The sequence below is a fragment of the Adiantum capillus-veneris genome, chromosome 14 (genome assembly GCF_014529385.1).
Source record: "Adiantum capillus-veneris isolate H3 chromosome 14, ASM1452938v2, whole genome shotgun sequence".
Classification (NCBI taxonomy): Eukaryota; Viridiplantae; Streptophyta; class Polypodiopsida; order Polypodiales; family Pteridaceae; genus Adiantum; species Adiantum capillus-veneris.
In genome coordinates, this window is record NC_140944.1 from 119,649,974 (window position 1) to 119,674,224 (window position 24,251).

At 42.6% G+C, this 24,251-nt stretch overlaps 1 pseudogene; it reads right to left on the reverse strand.

Moving 5' to 3' along the window:
* The window catches only part of LOC147443029 (uncharacterized), a 59,779-nt pseudogene continuing 35,528 nt past the window's right edge, over window positions 1–24,251 (reverse strand).

Consider the following 24,251-nt stretch of genomic DNA (forward strand, 5'->3'; position numbering starts at 1 on the left):
CTATGACACTCCAAAGGCATGTGTCGAATTTATCATATCCTGCAGATTTTCCATAAAGTCCCCAGGTTCAGCCACAACGTCATATGCATCTTTAATTGCTTCCCTGTTGGCAGCCAGCATGTTGCCTATTTCTTTCAACTTTCTCTTGTTCAGTGGCACCGCTCTATCTTCCTCGGTGAGGGAGAGCTGGAACTTTTCTGCATCATGTGCAATCCGGTTACGCACATAATAGAGATTAATATGGTTGATCTTCAGCTTGTACACCTGCAAATTAAACTCAACAAAAAGAGAACTCAAGTGGAGTGCCTAGTAAGTCCCATCCAACAAATAGCCATTTCTCAGTTTCCAGATTATCCACAATAACTCTGCCCTCGTACCGTTCCAATAACAGGAGAGATTGCCTACAAAGTCACCTAAAAACAATTGTCTCCATGAGATAGGGGACTTAAAGAATACCTTTAGAGGAGAGAGGATATTGACTGACTGGGGGTAAGACATAAACAGATGGAGGGTGAGCCACAATAGCACTAATTTCTTAGGCTCGATGTCTTTATCCCAAATCTTCCTGGATTCAAACATCCATGCATTGTCTTCTATCGAGGCTAACATTCCATCTTCTGTTTAGAGTGATTGTAAAGGGGGACCAACATCCCTGATCAGAATCTAGGGATAGTTGAGCTTGAACCCCCCTTTCTATATGAAGGCAGTAAGGTGAATTGTGTCCCTGTGAGATAGTTTCCAAAGGTAATCTTTAGGAGACATTTCCATTCTTGATAGGATGAGGGTTAATTCCCATGACTGACATTAGGAAGGGAATGTGATCTAAGGGGGCCTCTTTATTTGCCATGGGATTAAAAAGGAGATTATGGAAGGGACAAATGGGTGGATGCCATGTGGACTGAAATGGTGGGTATGGCAAGGCCTTAAAGTAAGTGGTCAAACTTGTACTCTTCTATGAAATATAAAGAGAAAAACTTCTAAAAATTTAAAAAAAATTTACACTTTTCTCTAAACAGCTAGGTTAAAAAAAATCCTTTCTCTCTCTAGTGTGACTGTCAGTTTCCCTTCCCCCTCTCTCCTAAAAGGGGGTGCCTCCAAAAAAACGTGCTAATCATTCCCTCCCTCTCTCTCTCTACTCTACCATCTCTAACTTCTCTTCACTACACCTTGCAAGTTGCTTCTCTTTCCTTAATGTCTCTTTTCCCTCCCAAAAAGCTATGCAACAGAAGTTTGAACCTCCTTTCACTCACCAAGCTTACTTTATTCTCCTCAAGCTTGGTGCATTCTTCTCAAGATAAAGTTATCCATTGATTTGTGAGCCTCACTATACACCTCTACCTAAAGCTGAAGATTTGAAGCATATCCTTCTGCTAGATCTTCCCTCTTTCTTTCCTCAACATGTTTCCTACTCCATCTCTATTAAGGTCTCTAGAGAGTATCTACATCCCTCTCAAGCTTTGCAACATTATCTTAACCAATTAGCCAACTTGCAGCTGGAGCAAATAGCAGTAAGTGGCATTACCGTCTGTGTGTACCATCAATAATCTTTCTCTGTATGCAACTAGGAACATGGATGTGCATAGATTAATCATAAGAGTTTTTTTGCAGGTTGTGCCACTATTCCACATGGCATCATCAGGTACTCGACGACCTAGAAGTTTCATTGACTCCATTTCATGCAGCAGCGTACAAGACGACAATGGATTTGGGTGACAATAGAGTTCAAATGATTAATGAGGGTGACAATGTAGCCCAGCTCAAGAGGTGCACACAAGGTCTCAAGGAGACACATGGCTTGTCGAACACACCATTGGAAGAAAACAATCATGGAGTTGAAGAAAATCTAAGATGGAAAGCGGCTCACAAAGGTGCAGCATTTGTACTATGCTACTTCACAACTGAATCTAGAGACAGTAGTGGCTCCATCGAGGTCTCTTACAAACTATAATTTCACCCCTCTGTCTATTTTGTATTATTTCCGTATATGTTGCTTTGATGACTATAAGATTTCCATTGCTTGGTCATGTTTTCAAATGTTTTCCCATTATTATTTGTAGAGTGAGAGCCAATAGAGTCCTTCAAAGGAAATTTTGAGGCTTGCCTCAAGGGATTTTTTTTTAATAACCATACTAATGTCATGCCTAGGCAACATGCAGGGTATGGTAATCTTTCTCCAATTCACTCGCCAACCATGCATAGTCTGGAATGGCCTAAGCCAAACCGTGCCTTGATTGCAGTAACCAAAAGGAGAATTGAAGCGGATGTGCATGCAGCAATGAAGTGCACATATGGTTCCCACAAAGCTACAGTAACATGGTTTATGTCTCTTCATGTGTTTGTTTATATCTTTCGATTGCAGAGTGTTCACAGGACACCAACAACGTGGACTTTCAAAGGGGGAAGCACGATCAGTAGCTTCCTTGCAGTTGGATAGGAGATTAAGGTGGTCAACCACGAAGGAGATAGAATCAAGTGATATGTAGTTGCTGAGAATATGGTGTTCAGATACCATATTGCTAAGCAAAGCTTGTCAATTCTCTTTCCCTACAGAAGATGGAATATGACAATGGGAGAATGGGAGACACCAGACCATGATGTTGCTACTAGAGAATCAATTGACTTGCAGATATACCTCCACAACGATGCAGTGCACAATATCTCAGTGAATAACGACTAGCACCTCAGTCATCTTCGCGAGTATCTTAATCTCAAATATACCTTGCCCAAGCAATATCTCTTTGTAATTAACAAAAAGGTTGCTCATTCCAAAAAAGAGCAGAGCTTTCTGTGTGAGAACATTGCGCTTCCGTGATGTATTTTTGTAAAAGCTTGTAAATGACATGGATTTTGCTCCCATTAATACATTTGGTGTTTTGAATCTCATCTTTGGGAATACTTGTTCATTCTCAATTTGTTCAAGATTTCGATTGAAATATGCAATTTATTTAATTTTGAGCATGAATGCTTTCAACGCTTTGTCACATGGTTTTGTTTAAAATTATATTTTTAAGTTGATTTGATGTTAGTTTACAATGCTTTTTAAAAAGTGACCCTAGGTATATACTCGATATATAAGTGATTTTCTAGCTTTTAAACTTCATTTTTCACATTCATTAAACTCTAGCTCTAAGCTCTCTTTCCATCTACTTCATGAACGAACCCATGGCAACGTCTTTTGATGCACTTATCACACAACTAGAAAAGGTAGAACTTGCGAATCGAGTACATAAACTAGTCAATGTGTTTGAGGGGACGATGGACATGCAAGCAACTCCCAGCCTGCATGAAAAGGCATTGCAAAGATTTCTTGACTACATGGCACAGCATATGGAAGAATATGCCATAGTGTTGGAGGGATCGGACATGGTGTAGTTGCAAGTGGATTTTTTCAATTACCTTATGCTATCAGCAAAAACTTTATCTTTCACTTGTTGAGGTTTATTAAAGGGCTCACTAAATAGGACTATAGGATAGAGGATGAGGATGACCTCATAGACTTGGGCATGGGGTGCATAGGCCCCCAATTCATTTTTTGAGACATGGTTCTCATCTTACTTGTGCTTGAGGGCATGAAGAAGGGAAAATTGAAGGAAAAGTGTTAACTTTGGTCATCCTCGTTATTATTACTGAGCTATGGGCTGGGCTTGTTGGCTCGACACATGTATTCATGAGTGATTGGCGATGATAGACGCCACATTTAGTAGAGAGAGAGAGAGAGAGAGAGAGAGAGAGAGAGAGAGAGAGAGAGAGAGAGAGAGAGCGCATATCAATTGTCAGCCCAAGTGTGGGCACCCAAGTGTGGTTGGGATGACTGACATTAGGGCTTGCAACCCTACGTTTATCTTAATCTTGAATGTACGGTTTGCTTGCTCTCTTTCTCTACAGTGTAGACTCCTACTGTGTGTGAGTGTTTGAGAGCGTGTGTGTGCGAGCGAGGGTGAGCAAGGAAACTTACAGTAGTAGCGAGGCGGTTGAGCAGTGGTGACGGAAGGATCCCTCTTCATGGCGACAAGATTCCTACAACGACAAAAAAACAAAGGTGAGTGACACACTATTTGAGGTTGTGAGCTTGCTTGCACACGGGTTGTGTGTTTGTAGCCTTAGTGGCCTAAAAACCTGTGTGTAGCGGAAATTAGCATGAACGTAGTGGGCATTTCATTAGAATAGATTCCTAATGAGAATTACAAGAGTGCTTGGGTGGAGAGAGCAACAAAAAGCATAACACCTAGTTAGATAGCATGAACAATACTTTCAAAAGAGAGAGAAATTAAGCTATTAACAACAGTTGAGGACCAGATTTGCATGGAGCCGGTCTCCCCTCCAAAAGGCTTTGTATTATGGGTTCTCCCATCAAGAGAGACATTGTACAATACAATTCTTTGTGTTCCTTCAAGACTAGCTAGTGCATTGAAGATGAAAGCTTCATGCACTAAGTCAAACACTTAGCAAACACAACATCAATTATCCCCGCTCTTAGACCCAAGACCTCACACACCTTCAAAGATGGTGAGAGGTAGCAGGGTATGAGAGTAGATTGAGAGGAAGAAGGAGTATCTTACGAGAAAGATGTACATCTCCTCAGATAATCAATCATATTAGCATATCTTAGCTTAGTAATTAGATTGGTAGAGGAGATGAGCGGGAGATGAGCATGCATTGGATCTTGGCTCTTGGTTGGATTTTCATCCACATGCCAAGAGTGTGTCGATGTAAGCTTCTATCTCACAAGCTTGGAGTAGGTGATGAGCTCTCCATTAAAGCTTGGGAAGAGATAGCCTTTTTCTTTCTTCTCACATAGACTGTGTGAGAGTGTGTGTGTGATAATGCCTTGCAAAAATCAGCCCCCTCTCTCTCTTGGGCGAGCCGTCTTGCTATTTTCTCTTGCTGTCCTTTCATTGGACCTCCCTAGGGCTAGCCAATGACAATTAAGTAGCATAAGTGATAGCCTTCTGACATGTGTTCCCCTTTCCCCTTTTGTGAGCGCTTTAGGTAATTTAATAATTCAACTAAACTCTCATTGGACCCCTTTGCCTCCTGACCAATAGGAATCAGGCAAGCCATTGGGCTGCTCAATGCTCATTGGACCCCTTGGGAGACTGTCCAATAGTCTTCTAGAGGACTTAATTCTCATTGGTTCTTTTATTAAGTGTTTTTTAAATTAATTAAACTAGATTTACTCTAGCCTAATTCTCATTGGTCCACCTCCAAGGCCATCCAATAGGAATTGGGTACACCTTGTGGGCATCTGCGCTAGGGAGCTGACATGTGTCCCTCAATCCCTTTGTGTAAAGGGAGCTTGTGTGTGTGTGTGTGTGGATTTCTCTCTCATCCTCTACATGCAAGGCTCGCCCCCTCCTAAGTAGGGATTTCAAAGAATTTTTGTACACACACAAAGCATCCAATTCCCCTATGGTTGACCTTTGGACACAACCTTTGAATTTTGGAACCTTAGCATTTTGGAAGTCTTAATGGGCTGAACCTTAGGTCTTTTTAGCCCATTGTTGCACATGGCTCTTTTGCGGATGGCCCCCCCTTTGGATCCCTATTTTCCCTCCTTTGGATCCCTACTGTGGCCGGTCTGCTAGCTTAACCAATATTCTAGCTTTTTCTCCCCTGGCACTTCCCCATATTAAATGATCAGTTTAACACGAGAAAAACATTTAGGAGAATTAGATATTGATTAGTATGACATTAACTCTCCCTTGAAATCATAGTCGTCCTCGACTATGGTGTAGAGAAGATAAAGCATATTCATGAGTCCTTTTCTTAGCGGGTAGAGGATCCCTATGTTACCCTACGACATCATTCCGCAATGGATGACTAGTCCATCTGGTGCTTGAGAGCCTGAGGCTGCCGCAAGCATGCCTGCACACTTGATCTAAGCATGCATGCTACTTCATTTTTGTGCACAATAAAGAAAAAGAGAGTCTTATAAGACAAAAACTTTGTTCATTTTTAACATTTTGTACATTTGCTTACTCTTGGGAAGCATTGTAAGCATTGACAAGGTTTAGGTTATCCTTTAATTGTATGCCTTGCATCCATCTAGCATCTTCAAAAGGATAATTCTTAAACTTAATAAGATATTGTCGGATAGTCTTACCGCCTCTTAGTACCTTGTCTTCATGTCGGAGAATGGACTTGGGTTGCAGCACCTCCTCTTGGTCTTCGATCTCCGGTGGGTCTTCAATAGTTCGTTCTTGAGGTGGATGTCCTTTGTAAGGCTTTAATAGGCTCACATGGAAAGCATTTTGTATGAGCCAATGGTTGGGAAACTTGAGCTGATAGGCCATCTCATTGATTGGCTTAAGAATTTGGAAGGGACCATCTTACGTTTTTGCTAGTTTAGCATAGTACTTTTGGTGTCCCGTAGGATTCTTGCCCGTCATGTGCCTTAATAGAGCCTTGGGAAACTTTAATAAGACCCAATCATTTTCTTTAAAGGCTTGGGATCTTCTGTGCTTTTCAGCAGCAGCCTTTTGCCTTTGCTGTGAGATAGAGATAGCATCCTTAATCTTTTGAAAATATCCTTGTAGGTCTCGGCTATACTCATCTGCCAGCGAAGATCTTCCCATGTACCTTAAGTAGCAAGGGACTTTTTGATCTCCCCTCAATTACCTCAAAAGGTGCTTTTCCCGTGGAAGTATGTACAATGTTATTATAAGCATACTCCACTAAGGGTAAGTACTTCTCCCATTGGGATCTTTGATCTACTTCCATTACATAGGCTTTTAGTAGATCGAGAATTGTTAGGTTAGCTATTTCACTTTGGCCATCCGTTTGTGGATGATAGGCCGAAGAGAAGTTTAGCCTTGTCCCTAAATTCTCAAAGAGACCCTTCTAGAAATTACTGGTCATTCTAGGATCTCTATCCGACACTATGGACATTGGCAAGCCATGGTACTTGCAAATTTGTGATATGAAGAGGGTTGCCATTTGATGGGCTTTGATAGTCTTTTTGATAGGTATAAAATGGGCTTGTTTACTGAACCTGTCTACTATCGTCCATATTCCCGTATTCCCATGGATAGACTTAGGCAATCCAAAGATAAAATCCATGGATATGCTCTCCCATGGTGAATTAGGGATTGGCAAGGGTTGAAGAAATCCAAGTTGCTTCCCTCTATCAAATTTTGTCTTTTGGCATACCACACATTTAGAAACATACTCTTGTATGTTCACTTTCATGGTAGGCCAATAGAAATATGTTTCAATTCCCTTTAAGGTAGACTGAATCCCTCTATGCCCCGCATAAGGTGGAGCATGAGATTCATACATTACTTTCTCCCATAGTGAGTTAGTAACACATAGTCTATTGCCATAGAGAAGATAACCATCTTGAAAAGTAAATGGTTCTTCTTTCTTCCCTAATGCAAGGGCTGAAATCACATCTCTAAAATTGGGATCAATAGCGTACTCATTTATCATTGAAGATAGATCATTGTGCATTGCTATGGAAACCGCATTCACTCTCGGCCATCTTGAGAGTGCACCAGCTACTTGATTATGCTTGCCAATAATGTGAGCAATATGAAAATGAAATTGCGAAAGGAAATTTGCCCACCTCATTTGTTTGTCATAGAGCTTGGTATGCGTCATGAAGTACTTAAGACTTTGGTGATCCGTTCGCAGAATGAAAGGAGCCCCCAATAAATAGTGCTTCCATGAGTCTAAGGCATGTAGAACTGCAAGGAGGTCCTTTTCATATATGCCTAGAGCTTGCTCAACAGGGTCGAGCTCCAAGGCAATCACCATAAGCATCACATTGAACCTCAAATGGTTTTGAGAGATCCGGTAGTGTAAGCACAGGTTGAGAGATAAGCTTTTCTTTAAGCTTTTCGAAAGCATTGTTCTCCTTAGCAGACCCTGTATACCTAACGCTTTTCTTTGTTAGGTCATGTAATGGTCCCGCAATTTGTGACAACTTTTCTGTGAAGCGTCTATAGTATGCACACATACCTATAAAGCTTCTTAGTTCATGAAGATTCCTTGGTTTAGGCCATCCTTTTATTACCTCTAACTTTGATGGATCCATTTGGATACCATCTTGAGCGATAATGTGACCTAAATACTGAATCTCTTGCAAGAAAAATTCACTTTTCTTTCGATTAACATAAAGTTTATTCTCTCTTAAAACTTGAAATATTACCTGGAGGTGTTGCTTGTGTTCGTCTAATGAATTAGTGTAGATGATAATATCATCAAAGAACACTCCAGTCAACGTCCGATGAGGCTTGAACAGCTTCTCCATCAAGCGGTTTAATGTGGCTGGTGCATTGGTCAAGCCAAAAGGCATGACAATGTATTCGTAAAGACCAAATGTGGTGCGAAATGCCGTCTTTACAATGTCTTGATCAACTATCCTTATTTGATGATCCTTATTTGATGATAGCCACTTTTTAGGTCAATCCTACTAAAGTAGGTCGATCCTTGTAGCTTATCAAATAGATCTTATACCCGTGGAACGGGAAACCTATTCCTGATAGTGATCCTATTTAGTGCTCTATAGTCGACACACATACGATATGTGCCGTCTTTCTTTTGCACCCGTAGCACAGGTGAGAAAAATGAAGATGAGCTAGCCCTAACCATGCCCTTCTCAACTAACTCATGCACTTGCCGCATAATCTCCTCTTGTTGACCTTGAGAAACTCTATAAGGAGGTATGTTAGGCAGTGAACTTCCTGGAAGGAGTTCAATTGCACGATCATCATTACCTCGTTTAGGAGGTAGCTCACAAGGGATGTCGTCAATAAAAACATCTTCAAACCCCTTGAGAAAATTGGATAACTCTAATTCTTTTTGGTTGCTTTTATTTTCTTTTGCTAAAGCATTAGGTTCATTTTGAGAATCTTTAACAAAAATCATGTACACGGAATAGAGCTCTTTATTGACTTGTTGAAAGCTGGTGTATGCACAATGGGGATAGTGATACCCATTTCCTTAGCATCTATATACATGTCTTTTTCCTTGAACTTAAAGGAGATTCTCCTTCCAGGAAATTTAACATTGGCAGCCAGGCGATCAAACCATGGTGCCCCTAGGATTACATCCTCATGCTTGAGAGGAGAGATAAAGAAGTCCTCTTTGTCCACATAGCTTTGGACATGAAGCCTCAATTTCTCGATTAAGGAAGTGACTGAAGCTTCTTGCCCCTTGAAAGCACTGTCTGCAGGTAGGACATCTCCCATCTCGTAAGCTTGTATGCCTAGCTTGGTGGACAACTCTATAGATATAAAATTGTGAGTAGAACTAGGGTCAAAGAGAATAAAAGCATCATGTTCTCTTACCTTTCCCCAAGCATGGCATAGAGGAGATCCTTTGTGGTGAGTTTGGTGAGTCACCTCCTCTTGGATTTAAATCAAGGTAGCTCTAGGAGGATCTTGGTGGTTGTTCTTTTGGGGACAAGCACGGTACGCATGCCCTTGTTCGCCGCACTTGAAACACCGGTTATCCTTGCGATAACGCTCAAGCTCTTCAGGAGAGAGTTTGTTTTACCTTTGTAAACTCCCTTCTCTTTAGCTTTGTTGGAGTTGCCCTTAGGAGACTTTTGGACATTATCCTTCCCCTTAGGCTCGTTGGAACCCTTGTTTTTCGCGGGCTTATTATTTCTTTTAGCCCCCGTTTGAAAATTGATTCGAGAGGCCACCATAGTATGGTGTATTACCGCCGATATGGTACGTGGCCTTTGGGAGTTGACATACTCCGCCATTTCTTCAGTTAAGCCCGCACAAAATTGTTGCTTTTGCTCTCCAAAATCCAACTTTTTGAAGACAGTGGCTTTGAGTTGTAGGTCCCAAAACTGTCTACATATTTGTGGATGGATTCATAGGAGAGAGCTTTAAGCTTCGCCATTCAGTGAGTACTTTGTCTTTGGCATCAGTGGCCAAAAGCTGCTTCATAATGGAAGCTCTTAAAGCTTTCCATGTTCGTGGAGCTTCACAGTTGGCTTGTAGGCTAGACCACCATTGGCTGGCGGACTTTTGAAAGTGCATAGCTACATGGCGTAGCTTAGAGGACTCCGTGAAGCCCTCATCTCCAAACGCCACATCAAATTGCTGGATAAAGGCCAAGACATTGTCCGTAGCACCAAAGGTGCCATCATAGGTAAGAAAAGAGATGCTCTTCCCTCCCTCTTTGAACTTCTTGAGTCTGGACGACCTCTTCCACGCGGCACAGGATTTCCTGTGGCCTCTTCTTTTTGATGGTTCAAAGGTTGCAGCATCACTTTCTTCAGAAGGTGAAGAATTTGAGGAAGGTGGAGAAAAGGGTGACCTCTTTCTCGCCTTTTTCTTGTCTTGATCTTCGTCATCTTCACCATCACTTTCATAAGAGGAAGAGGATGAAGAAGATGGAGAAGAGGGTTTCTTCTTTCTCGCATTTTTCTTCTGTTGATTTTTATCATCCCTCTTTGAATTATGGTGTGGAGAAGAGTGCGATGGTCTTCTCCGCTTTGGTGGTGATGGAGAGCGTTTAGCCCGTCGTCTTTGTGGAGCCATCTCCGCTGAGGTGGCGGGAGACTCACTTCTTTCTCGTTCCTTCGGTGGAGGCTCTTGAGTTCTCCTTTGGGAAGGAGATGCATCATCAAGAAGTAAATTCTTGAGCCCTTCGTATGGATTCTCTTCTTCTTCCCGAATTGAAGAGAGACCTCTTTTGGGAGTCTCACAAGGAGGCTTCCTAGGTGTTCTCTCGTCATGGTGGTGAGCTTGAAGAATCCCGTGAGCACGGAGCTTCCATTGCACTTCACTTTGGAGAGATGGATTTCCCATGGCTTGTTGAAGCCTAGAAACAAGATAGTTAACAAGCATCGGAGCATCATTAGTAGCTTGCTCATTAGCAAAATCAAAGTTATCAACATTAATTTCACTCTCTTTACTATTGTCAGCCATTCTAACAAATTTTAGGTGTACTTTGGCACCTTAAGCCCTACTTGCGACTCCTCTTTACCCCTTTAGAAAAATCACTCAAGCTACTGTACCCGTGGCTCGAATACCATTAATTGCAAGGAATAGAAGAGAGGGTCTTTCAACACCAAAACAGCACCGGCTCCTGTCAAGCTTCTAATAGCTCAATAGTGGTTAAGCCGTAGGCAAACCCCATAGGACTCCACTATTAAGACCATAGCTCTCGATGGTGATGCCCCGTTAACATCACGAAGGCAAGCGCACTGCAAGGCTGAAAAATCCCTATTCTACTTACTCACAGGCAATTAATAATACCAACCATTTATAGCTAGCTTGAGGACCTCCCTTCTTGAGCAAGAAAAGAGAAACATTGTGCTTTGATACCAATGTAACATTTAATGGCCTGAAAACTTGTGTGTAGCGGAAATTAGCATGAACATAGTGGGCATTTCATTAGAATAGACTCCTAATGAGAATTACAAGAGTGCTTGGGTGGAGAGAGCAACAAAAAGCATAACACCTAGTTAGATAGCATGAACAATACTTTCAAAAAAGACAGAAATTAAGCTATTGACAACAATTGAGGACCGGATTTTCATGGATCCGGTCCCCCCTCCAAAAGGATTTGTATTATGGGTTCTCCCATCAAGAGAGACATTGTACAATATAATTCTTTGTGTTCCTTCAAGACTAGCTATTGCAATGAAGATGAAAGCTTCATGCACTAAGTAAAACACTTAGCAAACACACCATCAATTATCCCCGATCTCAGACCCAAGACTTCACACACCTTCAAAGATGGTGAGAGCTGGCAGGGTATGAGAGTAGATTGAGAGGAAAAAGGAGTATCTTACGAGAAAGATGTACATCTCCTCACATAATCAATCATATTAGCGTAGCTTAGCTTAGTAATTAGCTTGGTAGAGGAGATGAGCATGCATTGGAGCTTGGCTCCTGGTTGGATTTGCATCCACATGCCAAGAGTGTGTCGATGTAGGCTTCTTAGGCTTCTATCTCACAAGCTTGGAGTAGGTGATGAGCTCTCCATTAAAGCTTGGGAAGAGATAGTCTTTTTCTTGCTTCTCACATAGAGTGTGTGAGACTGTGTGTGTGATAATTCCTTGCAAAAATAAGCCCCCTCTCTCTCTCTTGGGCGAGCCCTCTTGCTATTTGCTCTTGCTGTCCTTTCATTGGACCTCCCTAGGGCTAGCCAATGACAATTAAGTAGCATAAGTAATAGCCTTCTGGCATGTGTTCCCCTTTCCCCTTTTGTGAGAGCTTGAGGTAATTTAATAATTCAACTAAACTCTCATTGGACCCCTTTCCTCCTGGCCAATAGGAATCAGGCAAGCCATTGGGCTGCTGAATGGTCATTCGACCCCTTGGGAGACTGTCCAATAGTCTTCTAGAGGACTTAATTCTCATTGGTTCTTTTATTAAGTGTTATTTAAATTAATTAAACTAGATTTACTCTAGCCTAATTCTCATTGGTGCACCTCCAAGCCCATCCAATAGGAATTGGGTACACCTTGTGGGCATCTAGGCTAAGGAGCTGACATGTGTCCCTAATTCCCTTTGTGTAAAGGGAGATTGTGTGTGTGTGTGTGTGTGTGTGTGTGCATTTCTCTCTCATCCCCTACATGCAAGGCTCTCTGCCTCCTAAGTAGGGATTGCAAAGACTTTTTGTACACACACAAAGCATCCAATTCCCCTATGGTTGACCTTTGGACACAACCTTTGAATTTTGGAACCTTAGCATTTTGGAAGTCTTAATGGGCTGAACCTTAGGGTCTTTTTAGCCCATTGTTGCACATGGCTCTTTTGCGGATGGCCCCCCCTTTGGATCCCTATTTTCCCTCCTTTGGATCCCTACTGTGGCCGGTCTGCTAGCTTAACCAATATTCTAGCTTTTTCTCCCCTTGCACTTCCCCATATTAAATGATCAGTTTCACATGATAAAATCATTTAGGAGAATTAGATATTGATTATTATGACATTCCCCATGCCCAAGCCCAAGCTCTAGTCCGCAGTCTTATGATATAGTAGAGACCCAAGACTATATATATAGTCTACCCCCACACGAGGGAGTGAGGGCATCTGAGACAAATCCTCCACCCTCCCCTTCACACTTGCACCCTTGGGCTTTCCATTTTAACCGTTTTTCCCAACTAGAAATAGATATTTTGAGGATTTTGATGTTGTAGAGTAACCAAATCTTGGGTTGTAAGGCAATACTACTCAAGACCCCAACTACCTGCTAGTGACTCTTTTGACTTAGACGTGATGGAAGGTTATTTTTTAAAAAAACCCCGAGGAAGAAGGACACATGCCCACCGGGGCTCCACAACCTAGTGCTAGCATGTTTAGCAGTTCTATGGAGACATTTAGTAGAGCTACTCACTCTGAACCTGAGGCCAATGAAGCGTATCAAGGGGGTGGGGAAGTAGCACATCTCATTTGGTCCCCACACCCCTAAGATTGTCCATGTGGATATTCTACCTACCTCCTTTAATGCAGGCCTATCGTGCTACCTCCCTTGGAAGTTCCCTCTAAAGTACCGACCACAAAAGGCAAAACCACAGGGAGAAACATTGCTTCCACCTCACAAGGGACCTCTAACACGTCAAGTCTAGAAGGGGTATACCTTAATGAAAATTGGAAATATGACCTCCACACTTAGCTGTTGACAAATCTATACTCTAGTCACTCCTACCATGTAGGTTGGTTAGAGATTGTACAATCCACATCTAGCGCCATTAATATTAAGGAGCAACAAAGATGTGATGTCTTCCATGGAATCATCCACTTGGAGAGGAAAAATCAAGACGTAAATGTATCCTCAATTGGCCCCATCAGTTTGTTTTTGGATACGAGCAAGGCTAAACAGCCTACTCTGTGACAAATGGAGACTCCTATGATTAGTTTCATGGACCCCTCATATCGCCTTTTGCTTGGAGTCCTGATGCAAACTAAGCCCATAAATAGAAACTTTAGTTTTTCTAATTTTTCTCAACTTCCTCTTAGAAAATTTGCGGTGCCTACTCCACTGATGAACCTGATATGCATCACCCTAATATTGCTTACTGGATGGATGGACTTGAACAGTGTCCACAATACTACATGGAGGACTATTGGGGACAAGTCAAACCTATTTATCAAGTAGCTTCTCTTGCAGCAAGAGGAAAAAATATCAATCTCATTGCCAAGAGACCACCTCTTCAATGTTACAAGTGTGGGGGTCCATATCGTGTAGCTAAGTGTCCTATTAGACTACAAAAGAATGCCACACTAGTGCATACCCATGTGTAATCAATGTGGCACAGATCATTTGATTGCCCAATGTCCTAATAATCTGAATATTGCACCAAGGATCACCCATTGAACTTTATTGAGATTCCTGAGGCAGCATCACAAAGTACATCGGTGGTGCCAGTAAATGTACTCACATGATGGACGCTCCAAAACCAAAATTATATTCTTGAAGAAAGAGACGTGGCATCATTCGCCCAATCCAAGAAGAAGCAGAAAACACAAAGGAATAGATCACAAAAGGCAACAAATATATGCCCTAGTTCAAAGACTAACATAGGGACTGGTGACAACCCGTATATATGAACGATGTTAGAAATGATTTTGATTCAAGTGAGATCATGGAGACTAAAACTACCATTAGAAAAGAAAAAAACAAGGAGGATCATGATAAGCCCCAATATACACAACCCATGGAATATAGGAAAAAGATCAAAACTTACCCAAACCCTATAGAGGATATCGCAAGTCAATCAATTAAGGAGTTTGGTAGATGAGACTCAAAGGGATCTAGAACCAACACCTAGGAAGATCCAAATTACAGACACAATGTTTCCTACATAGAATCAATGTCAAAAAGACCATAAAACGCTAGCCATACCTAGTGTCATCCAAGAATAAAGTGACTTTAGGTCATTGGGAAGCGGGCGTACTCCCTTCTTGTTGGAGAGAATGTTTATAGAGGGATCACCTGACCCTATCGAAGAAATGGAGATTCCATCTTTTCCATGTCAAGAAACTGAAGCCCAAAAAGTTCCGTTAAATATTGCCAAATTGATGGATTTCATGGCTTCAAAAATTAGAACCACCATCATGTCTAAACTACATGGAGACCCCAAGCTATTCCTAGCTCTTTGAGCTTTCCTAGCTACAAGAGGTTGTGTGCTCTTGTGACGCTGTTAGCGACGGAAATACACTGGGTTTATAACCCCCGGCGTCGCTAAAACCGTCGCTAATAGCGTCGCTACGAGAGCGTCGCTATAAGCGTTGCTATATAGAGACGCTCAAAGCGACGCTCATAGCGACGGTTATAGCGACGTTTACACAGAAGTCTATAGCGACACTCCAGAGCCATAAATAACGACGGTTATAGCGACGCCCGAGAGAAATTTGTTTTGGTGACAGGGCATTGAATGCCCTGCCACCCATCAAACATATTGTACTTGATTGACTTTTAAAAAAAAGTGCAAGGGTAGATAATAGACCCAAAATAGTCACCCACAAGACGCATTGTTTGCAAAATTGACAAGCGTAAAATTGACAATTGTACACATCATAGGCAAAATGAATTGATTGGCAAATGTAATAATGACAATTGTACAACATCATAGGCATATAGAATTGATTGGCAAAATGAACTGGGTGACAAATGTAATAATATACATGGTTCAAAAAGACGTATAAAATCCGTCTCATGATACATAAGCTATGAGAAACCCTAAACTAATGCTATCTAGCTACGGCTAAACTGACGTCGTCTAGTCAGATGTCTCATCGCATCCAAGCGGCGTATTTGTCGGATTCTGCAAAAAAAGACAATAAGATAGCTTTCAGTAAGTATAAACATATAACGACATTTATAAAACAATACAAAAAATAGAAAAGAGTAAACCCGAATACTAACCATGCCGCCGCGAGAACTGAGAATGTCCATCAGGGCGTTTAAGCCCTTCCTGCCTGCGTACTCGCGCTCGTACGGTGTGGGATCACGTCCTGTCATCGACCACTGTCAAAACATACAAAGATTTCATTATGTTAGAATTAAAAAACTCATAAACCCTAAACTATCGAACATAAAGAGCAATGCAAAAACACTTACAAAATCGGCCTCAAATGATGCCCATCCACCGCTCCCCAAGTGGTGCGAGCTCCCTGCCTCTACGCGCGCTCTGGCTGCATCCTTTTGTTGCTTCCACTTGTCGGGATTCTCGCGCGCTGTTTTTTTCGCATTCTTCCAATCTTCTTTGGCCAACCAATCTGGCCTGTTCCACCCATTCTTGATTGCTTTTTGCACTTTGGAACGCTTGTGTTTGCAGTATTCGCGCATTCGAATCTTCATTAGGTCTTCATTGAAGCGTTGATCCCGTGTTGGAACGGGAAACTCATCATGAAGTATGCTGATGACTCTGTCTTTTAAATCACTTGGTACTTCACTCCATTTGTTTAGTATGTAGTGTCTAAACAGCTAAGAGCAAAGACCATGCATGCGCGAGATCACCTTCTTGCCGTCATCATCCATGATGATGCCGCCGCTGAAGTCGACGGAGTAAGGCAAGCCCTCTGGCCGGTGACGCGTGAACCTGGGTGTCTCGGCAGGGGTCTCTAGCGGCGTGTCGATGGGGGTACGGACGTCAGGTGTCTCCACCGGCTTCTGGGCCCCGAAGCGAGGAGTGTCGAGTGGGGTGGCTCCTGGCGGAGTAGGTAGAGGTGTATAGCTGCTAGGAACAGTCAGCTGCGCAAAACCTGGCGTAGATGGCGATGCTGTGGCTGGTGTGGGGGCGGGCAAAGAAGGGGAGGGTAAAGAGCCTCTTCGAAAACGAGGCGGTGTGGAGGCATCAGCGGCGGAATCCCGACAACAACCGCCACCGCCACTAGTAGAGCATCGGTGTCTAGACGAGTGTGAAGATCGTCTCGTCGACACCGAAGCTTCGGAGCGCGCCGAATGCTCCGAAAGAGAGGGAGATGCGGATGGAGTAGGAACGCGCGATGATGTGCCAGAGCGATGACGCTCCACGTACTACTGTCTCTGCTGCGGTGACAAAGAAGAAATAAACTCCTTATCATCCATACCTGCATTAAACACACGAATATTTAAACTTAATATTGAATGAATAGAGTAGACAATGACGCAAAGGCCATTAAATACAATGACGTAATGACGCATATAAATACAATGACGCAATGAATTGAGTGATAGAAGAGGCAAGCTGAAATCTCAGAATTTTCAATCAAAAGATGTGAGCGCGAGTAGAAAAGAGCGTTATACACCATGGAAGGTACTTAGAGAGCCAGAGCTTTTACAACACGGAGCAAAATTGTTCAAATACAATATTTGTGGCTTTACGAGATCTCTCTCTCATCCTCGCATAACTCAGCATAACTTCCTATATCTATATAGAGCTCTCCGTTTAAACACATATCCTCTGTTTCATTTTGTAGATCCTCTGCATGCACCCCATATAGAGTAGTAGCATCTTGATGCTCGTCAAGCACCACCGCAGCGGCTTCTGATTGAGCATCTTCTCTGATCTCCTCCATTGATGCCGTTGTGATTGGCACATGGTAGCCTTCATACGTCCTTGCACTATGAGGGGCTACCTCTATGACGTACCACCAGTTTGATGTAGACTTTGTAGGATGAAAGATTACCTGCCAGAGCCACATAACTTACATGAGAGCTTTCAAGCACATAACTTGTAAAAGGGGGATGTTAACTATTTACATACTTACTTGTCCACAATGCTCGAGTAGTACGAAAGTCTCTCTTAGGTCAGTCCATTTCTTAGTAGAATCCACCTCAAGAAAACCAGACTCTCCTCTACGCACAGTAGCGTTGCGACCCTCCATGATTATCTTGAACCATTGCATGTCGAACAAGTCGACAAAAAATCCTCTGTAATCGATCCTCAAAATCTCTTGTAGCGTGCCGAAGTAAGTGAGTTCCGCTACCACAGGAACTGCATCAGAGGAACGTCGTCGACTAGACTGTTCAAATTTTGCCATGATTCCACAATCTTGAGTAAAACGCTTTTTGTCGATCCGTTCCACCCTAAAATGTCGACCTTTACACCATGCTGCTGTGTATGACTTATACTACAACGAACAAATATTATGAGTGGCCGTTCAAACGTTTAGAAATAAAGTCACTAGCTAGTCGTACATTGCAAACTTACCTTGGTCGCGCAACCCCGAGAGTACTCCCACTCTTCCTCAGTCACTTCTTCACCGCATTGTTGTGCGCTTTTCAATTGGTTGTGCAACCATCGTAAGCTCATGAATGTTGGTAGGCTCTCCAGACCCATCGGATACTGCATCGGTGGTCGTCTTTCCCGTCTCCACTCGATTTGTGCCCTTTGTCGCTCTTGCTTTGCATCCTCATATTGTGAAATCCACTTTTGCATCACTGAATTGTGAAGCATGCAAAATCGGTTGATTTTAGCCTCTAGATCTTCCGTCATCTTCTTCTCAACACCGAGATTGCACATGACAATCCCAGATATGCGCTCATCATCTATGGTTCGCCATAGCGTGTCCCGGGCTTTATCAAATCCGTCTAGCCACTCTCCAATGTACACTAGGGACTCTGATACCAACCAACCTTCTGCCATGCTACCCTCCGGACGTGCCTTTTGACGCACATATCCCTTAAGAGTTTTCATGAAACGTTCTAAGAAGAACATCCATCTGGAATGAACTGTGCCAGCTATTTCCACCTCATCAACTATGTGAACAAGAAGATGCACCTGAATGGTTAGCATGGTAGTAGGAAAATGTTTCTCAAACATGCACACAAGCTCCGCATCATTTAGTTTGGCGAATGGTATGGAGTCTACGTTGATCTCCTTTTGTGAGATCCATTGCACCAGCTTTGCAAGTTTGTAGATTGTGTTACGGACGTCGAGAGACAAACATCCCTCAATGGCAACCGGTAAAATAAACTGTAAAGTATGTGCAGCAATGATATTAAAGTCCACATTTTATGCAATGATATTAAAGTCCACTATGAACGTACCTGACACATTTTATGCCAATCGTGTGACTTCAAACCGGTAAGCTTTCCTTCTTTAGTAAAACACGTTCGGAGCGAGTGCATTACGCCAGTGGGGGTTCGCAAAGATCGAATGGTCTCTTTTACTTTGCGTTCTTGGGCTCCTGTGAAAATCCATGGTGCTTTGGGAGTTTTATCGATCCATCAGACGCTGTTTGCGGCCAATATTGCTCCATACGATCCACATTTCTAAGGTCAACTCTGGCTCCCAAAGTATCTTTCTTGCCGGTCAGATGGTCCCATTAACGTAAATAAGCGTAAATCTAAATAAACGTAAATCTAACTAAAAATAAACCTAAATCTAATTTAACGTAAGTCTACATCTAACCTAATATTTAACGTCTTTTGGGATAGTTTCCTACGACGTTAAAACTCTCTTCTTCTTGTGTGTGTGTGTGTGTGGGTAAACCTAAATAAACCTAAGTCTAATCTAATATAACATAAATCTAAATCTAACGTAAATTATGTTATATTAAAAACAAAGAACTAAACTAGCAGGGATTATAAGAACCTTAAAAATGATTTAACACATAATTTTTCACATAACTCGGCAAGAGTTGGCATTCTCATCACTAAAGATGTGAGAGTTAACTTCCGGCGGTGACGCTATCTAATCTCCATCCACATCTGACGACAGAAATTGGCCCTTTGGACCGTTCTTGCTCTTGTTACTAACTTTGAAGTTGCTATTGAATGACTAGAGGTTGTCTAGATGGTCATTGTCGGGGATGTAGTGACTCTTGCCGCCCTGAAGATCCACCTTCTTCCCTATCTTCTGAAGACATTTCACCAGTACTTTTGGATCGACGGAGCCCACCATGAGTGAAGGCAGCAATACCCTATATTCCATTGAGGGCTTTCTTCACCCGCTTCATGCAGGCATCGCAGTCTATGGAGACCTAAATCTAATCTAATATAACGTAAATCTAAATCTAGCGTAAATAAACGTAAATCTAACTAAAAATAAACCTAAATCTAATCTAATTTAACTTAAATAAACCTAAATCTAATTTAACGTAAATCTACATCTAACCTAATCTTTAATGTCTTTTATGATAGTTTCCTATGACATTATAACTCTCTTCTTCTTGTGTGTGTGCGTGTGTGTGGATGTGTGTGCCAATAAAAAGAGATATGGTATAACCTTTCTATCACCCATGCCAAGTATGATAGATTGGTTATGCCATTTCCCTCTTGAATAATAGTTCTTGAGTTCAACTCCTCGTCGGCTAGATCTTTAGGTCTTTTAATTTTAATTAATTTCCTACGACGTTAAATTAGTTTCTCTCTCTTTCTCTTTCAATGTGTGTGCATTTTTTTGTTTATGCATGTTTTCTCTCTCTTTTCCTCTCTCAATGTGTGCGTTTTTTGTTTATGCATGTTCTCTCTCTCTTTTCCTCTCTCAATGTGTTCGTTTTTTGTTTATGCATGCTCTCTCTCTCTTTTCCTCTCTCAATGTGTGTGTGCATTCTTTGTTTATGTATGTGTGTGTGCGTTTTTTGTTTATGCATGCTCTCTCTCTCTTTTCCTCTCTCAATGTGTGTGTGCATTCTTTGTTTATGTATGTGTGTGTTCGTTTTTGTTTATGTTTGTACTCTTTCTCTCTCTCTCTCTCTCTCTCTCTCCCTCTCTCTCTCTCTCTCTCTCAAAAACACTATGTGTGTGTGTGTGTGTCTGTGAGAGAGAGAGAGAGAGAGAGGGAGACAGAAAGAGGGGAAGGGAACATGAGAGTGAGGAGAGGAAAGGAGCATACCTGGCTCTCCTTCCTCTCCTCGCGCGCGCGTGTGTGTGTGTGTGTGTGGAGAAGAAAGAGAGAGAGAGAGAGAGAGAGAGAGAGGGAGAGAGGGAGAGCGTTACCTGCTCCTTGCTTGAGGGCGCTGTCAGGAGTTTTTTGGAGCAAGGGATTGCGCATATGTACATACACATGCATGGTGCATCGAATAAAGGATTGCCCAATTTCCATAGCCAGGTGGTTACGTGGGGCCCACATGTGTACAGGTAGGACAACATGTACATAGTGCAGCGATTTTCACTATCACCAGTATTAGTATGTTTTTTCTACAATAATGAGGAGTTTATAGCACCTAAAACTTCTCGAGGAAGCTATCCGCGGGCCGACGACATGAGGTCAGCAGGTGCGTCAGATGGCATCTAGTGGCGTCAGGAGGGCGAACGAGGTCAATATTTGCACGCGGATGAGGACGGACACAACGTGGGTGTTTTCTTGTGAGAGTTACGCAGAAAGGTCATCATTAGGATCACTTTTTGGGACCACTTCACGTGGTGGCGAGATGCATTATTGGAAAAAAGCTGAGTACCAGGTGTGCGGATGATGCAAAAAGGTGACAACTATGCACTGCGAGGTCAGTTTTTGGCCTGTTCGGGGTCCGTTTGAGGTCATCTAAAAGGCCAAGGGTGCCCAACTAATAAAGCTAAGTGTGGGAACTGAAAAAAAAAAGAGAAGACCCAAAAAAACGTGGAGAGGAGAGGAGGAACAGCCGCAAGTTTGTTTTTTGGGTTTTTGGAGCTTGTTTTGGCCGTAAACTGCTCATCCGAGGTCGGATTTGAGCACTTTGACATTGTAGACTGGGGTTTTGGGCCGTTCCGAACGCGATGGCACTATCCATTTTGAAAATTCCTCACTCTTTTCCTGCTATTTTTCTGTGTAAGTTTCTCTTATGAGCGAAGTTTCTGCTCTAGTTTGTGATTGTATCTGGCTTATTTTACCCATGTTGTGTGAGCTATTTGCCCCATTGGTGTTGGCCCAAGCTCAATTGTATCTAAACATCAGAAATTCTCCTCTTTTGAGCTGAGTTTTTGGGTGTGTGTGTGTGTGTGTGTGTGTGTGTGTGTGTGTGTGTGTGTGTGGAGTGGGCAAGTGGATAGTCTCTCTCCTCTCACTCCAGAGGTGTGTTCCCTGTCTCGGCCAGGTGTGTTGTGTAAGCCGAGTGGTGCCCCATAGTGTGTGTGTGTATCCTTCCAAGAGTGTGTGTCGGGTCGTTATAGTGGCGCTGTGTGTGTTTTCATCCCGCTCACATTCTTTTGGTGCCCCCACTGAGGATCTTCTTCGAGTACCTTCTGCTTCGAGCTTCGAGCTTCGAGCTTCGAGCTTCGGGATTACAGGTTGCAGGTTGTAGATTACAGGTTACAGGTTATAGGTTACAGGGACATGTACAGGTATAGGTGATTCACACAGGTACAGGTAGCTGGAGTACAGTGATATACTAGCAGTGATGTCACTTGCAGTTGTTGTGGGAATGCATCACTTGGCGCCTATTTGAGCGCATTGTCTGCTGGATTGTACCTTACTTGTGGAAACTGCCGTTGTACGCATTTGTGGAGCCATACTTGGTTGTATTTGGCAGTCCCAGCCATTTCTGATACTTGGTCTAGAAGATAGTCATTTCTGAGACTTGACTATATGCGATTTGCATTAGCCTTTGTGTGAGGGTCGATAGCGTGAGGTTTTTATTGAGCTGGGGGATTCTCAAATGTGGAGATCCTTTCGGTGATACAGGTAGCTGGAGCACCCTTTTTGTGACCTCACCATAGGCTATGTACTAGTGAGTCCTAATTGATGCTCGGGTTCTATTGTTGACAGTTTATGCATACATAGATAGTCTATATTTTGGGTTCCTACTCCTCTACTTCGGGGGAAACTCTGTCGAAATTTTCCCAAGTTATGATGGCTGGTTTTTTGGTATTTTGAGCCATTTATGATGTTATGCTGCTGAAATTTTGGCAAAATTAGTGGTTGAGTCAGGTGTGCCTTCTTGGGAGCTTCATGGTTGGCTTTAATGGATGCTCAAAATGGCCCTCAGTTCACTCCTTTTCATTTAACTCAAAGAATTCAGATTAATGTTCATGTGTCCAAGAAGATCTTTTTCCAGCAGTGCATAGTCTTTATGTTTGGGCCAAGAAGATTGAGAGAGATCCTGGAATGTCCTTTGCCTGTTGTAATTCCAATGATCAACTATGAAAACTCATTTGATGTGCATGTGTTTGTCCTTATCTAAAGCTGAGCTCCATTGAAGTTTCTAGGGATTGGGTAGTGAAAAGTTTTGGGTTCTTGCACGTGTGTTCGAAGGGGTTCTCAAAGCATCATAATTTGGGTAGCCATGGCTTTCTCTTATCTCGAGTTTCATGGAAGAAGTGATGAAGATGTGGAAGAATTTTTGGAAAATATGGAGGTTGCCTGCATTAGCAACCAGATTCATGACCCTATGCAAATGTTACGCCTTCTCCAAATTTGTTTGAAGAGTGATGCACGAGTTTGGTCTAAAGCATTTGAAGAGGAGTTGCGTGTGGCTGATCCACTTGTAAGGTTGAGTTGGGACAATCTACGACATGGGTTGGAAGTGGAGTTTGTGAAGATAGAAGATCCTGACAAGGTGTGGCAAGAAGTACATGCTTTGGTGCAAAAGGAAGGTGAGCCAGTAGATGCGTACATACGTAAGTTTTCATTGGCATGAGAGCGAATGTGCAAGGCCTTAGCACCACAGGTACCCCCGCCTGACATGATGAAGAAGGACAGGTTCTTAGCTAGTCTTTGGGAGAATATACATTGGAGAGTGGAGCTAAAGAAGCCTAGGACATATGAAGATGCACTAGAGGTAGCAAGGAACAAAGAGTGGAAGCTGAGGAAAATGAGTCAGTTAGGGGTGGAGTCTTTTCCCATGAGGTCTGAATTTCAGCCTATGGACTCTTTACAAGGTCGTATGTCAGGGGTTCATCATGAACCAGTGGTTCCTGTTACTACTCAGGTTATGCCAGCAGTGGTCACTACAGCAGTGCAAGATGATGGCCTAAGGCAAGACATGAGGCAAGTGGTTGATTTGATGAAGAATCTCAGCCTAAACATGCTAGGTCAAGTGGGAAATAATCGAGGTCGAGTGAGGTTTGCAAATCAGCCAGGAGGTGAAGAAAGGCCTAGGAATGGTGTTGGACAAAGCAATGGTAGGTTTTGGAGGCAGACGCCCACATGTTATAATTGTGGAGAGTTGGGTCACATCAGCCCGCAATGTGATAAGCCACCAAGGATGGGGGGAGACATGTATCCATTGCCAAGACAGGTGTTAACTAGGTCAAATGATTATGGCATCGAAATTAAGGGAGACGAAGGAACCAGTGGACTGACCCAGGAGGAAAAAGGAAAGACAAAAGTGCTAAGTGTAGTCACCTTGGAGAAGGCATCAAAGCTAGAGGATACATTAGTGATGCCTATTGGGAAGAGGACCACAGAGGATAAGGAAGGAAGAACTGCCCCAGGT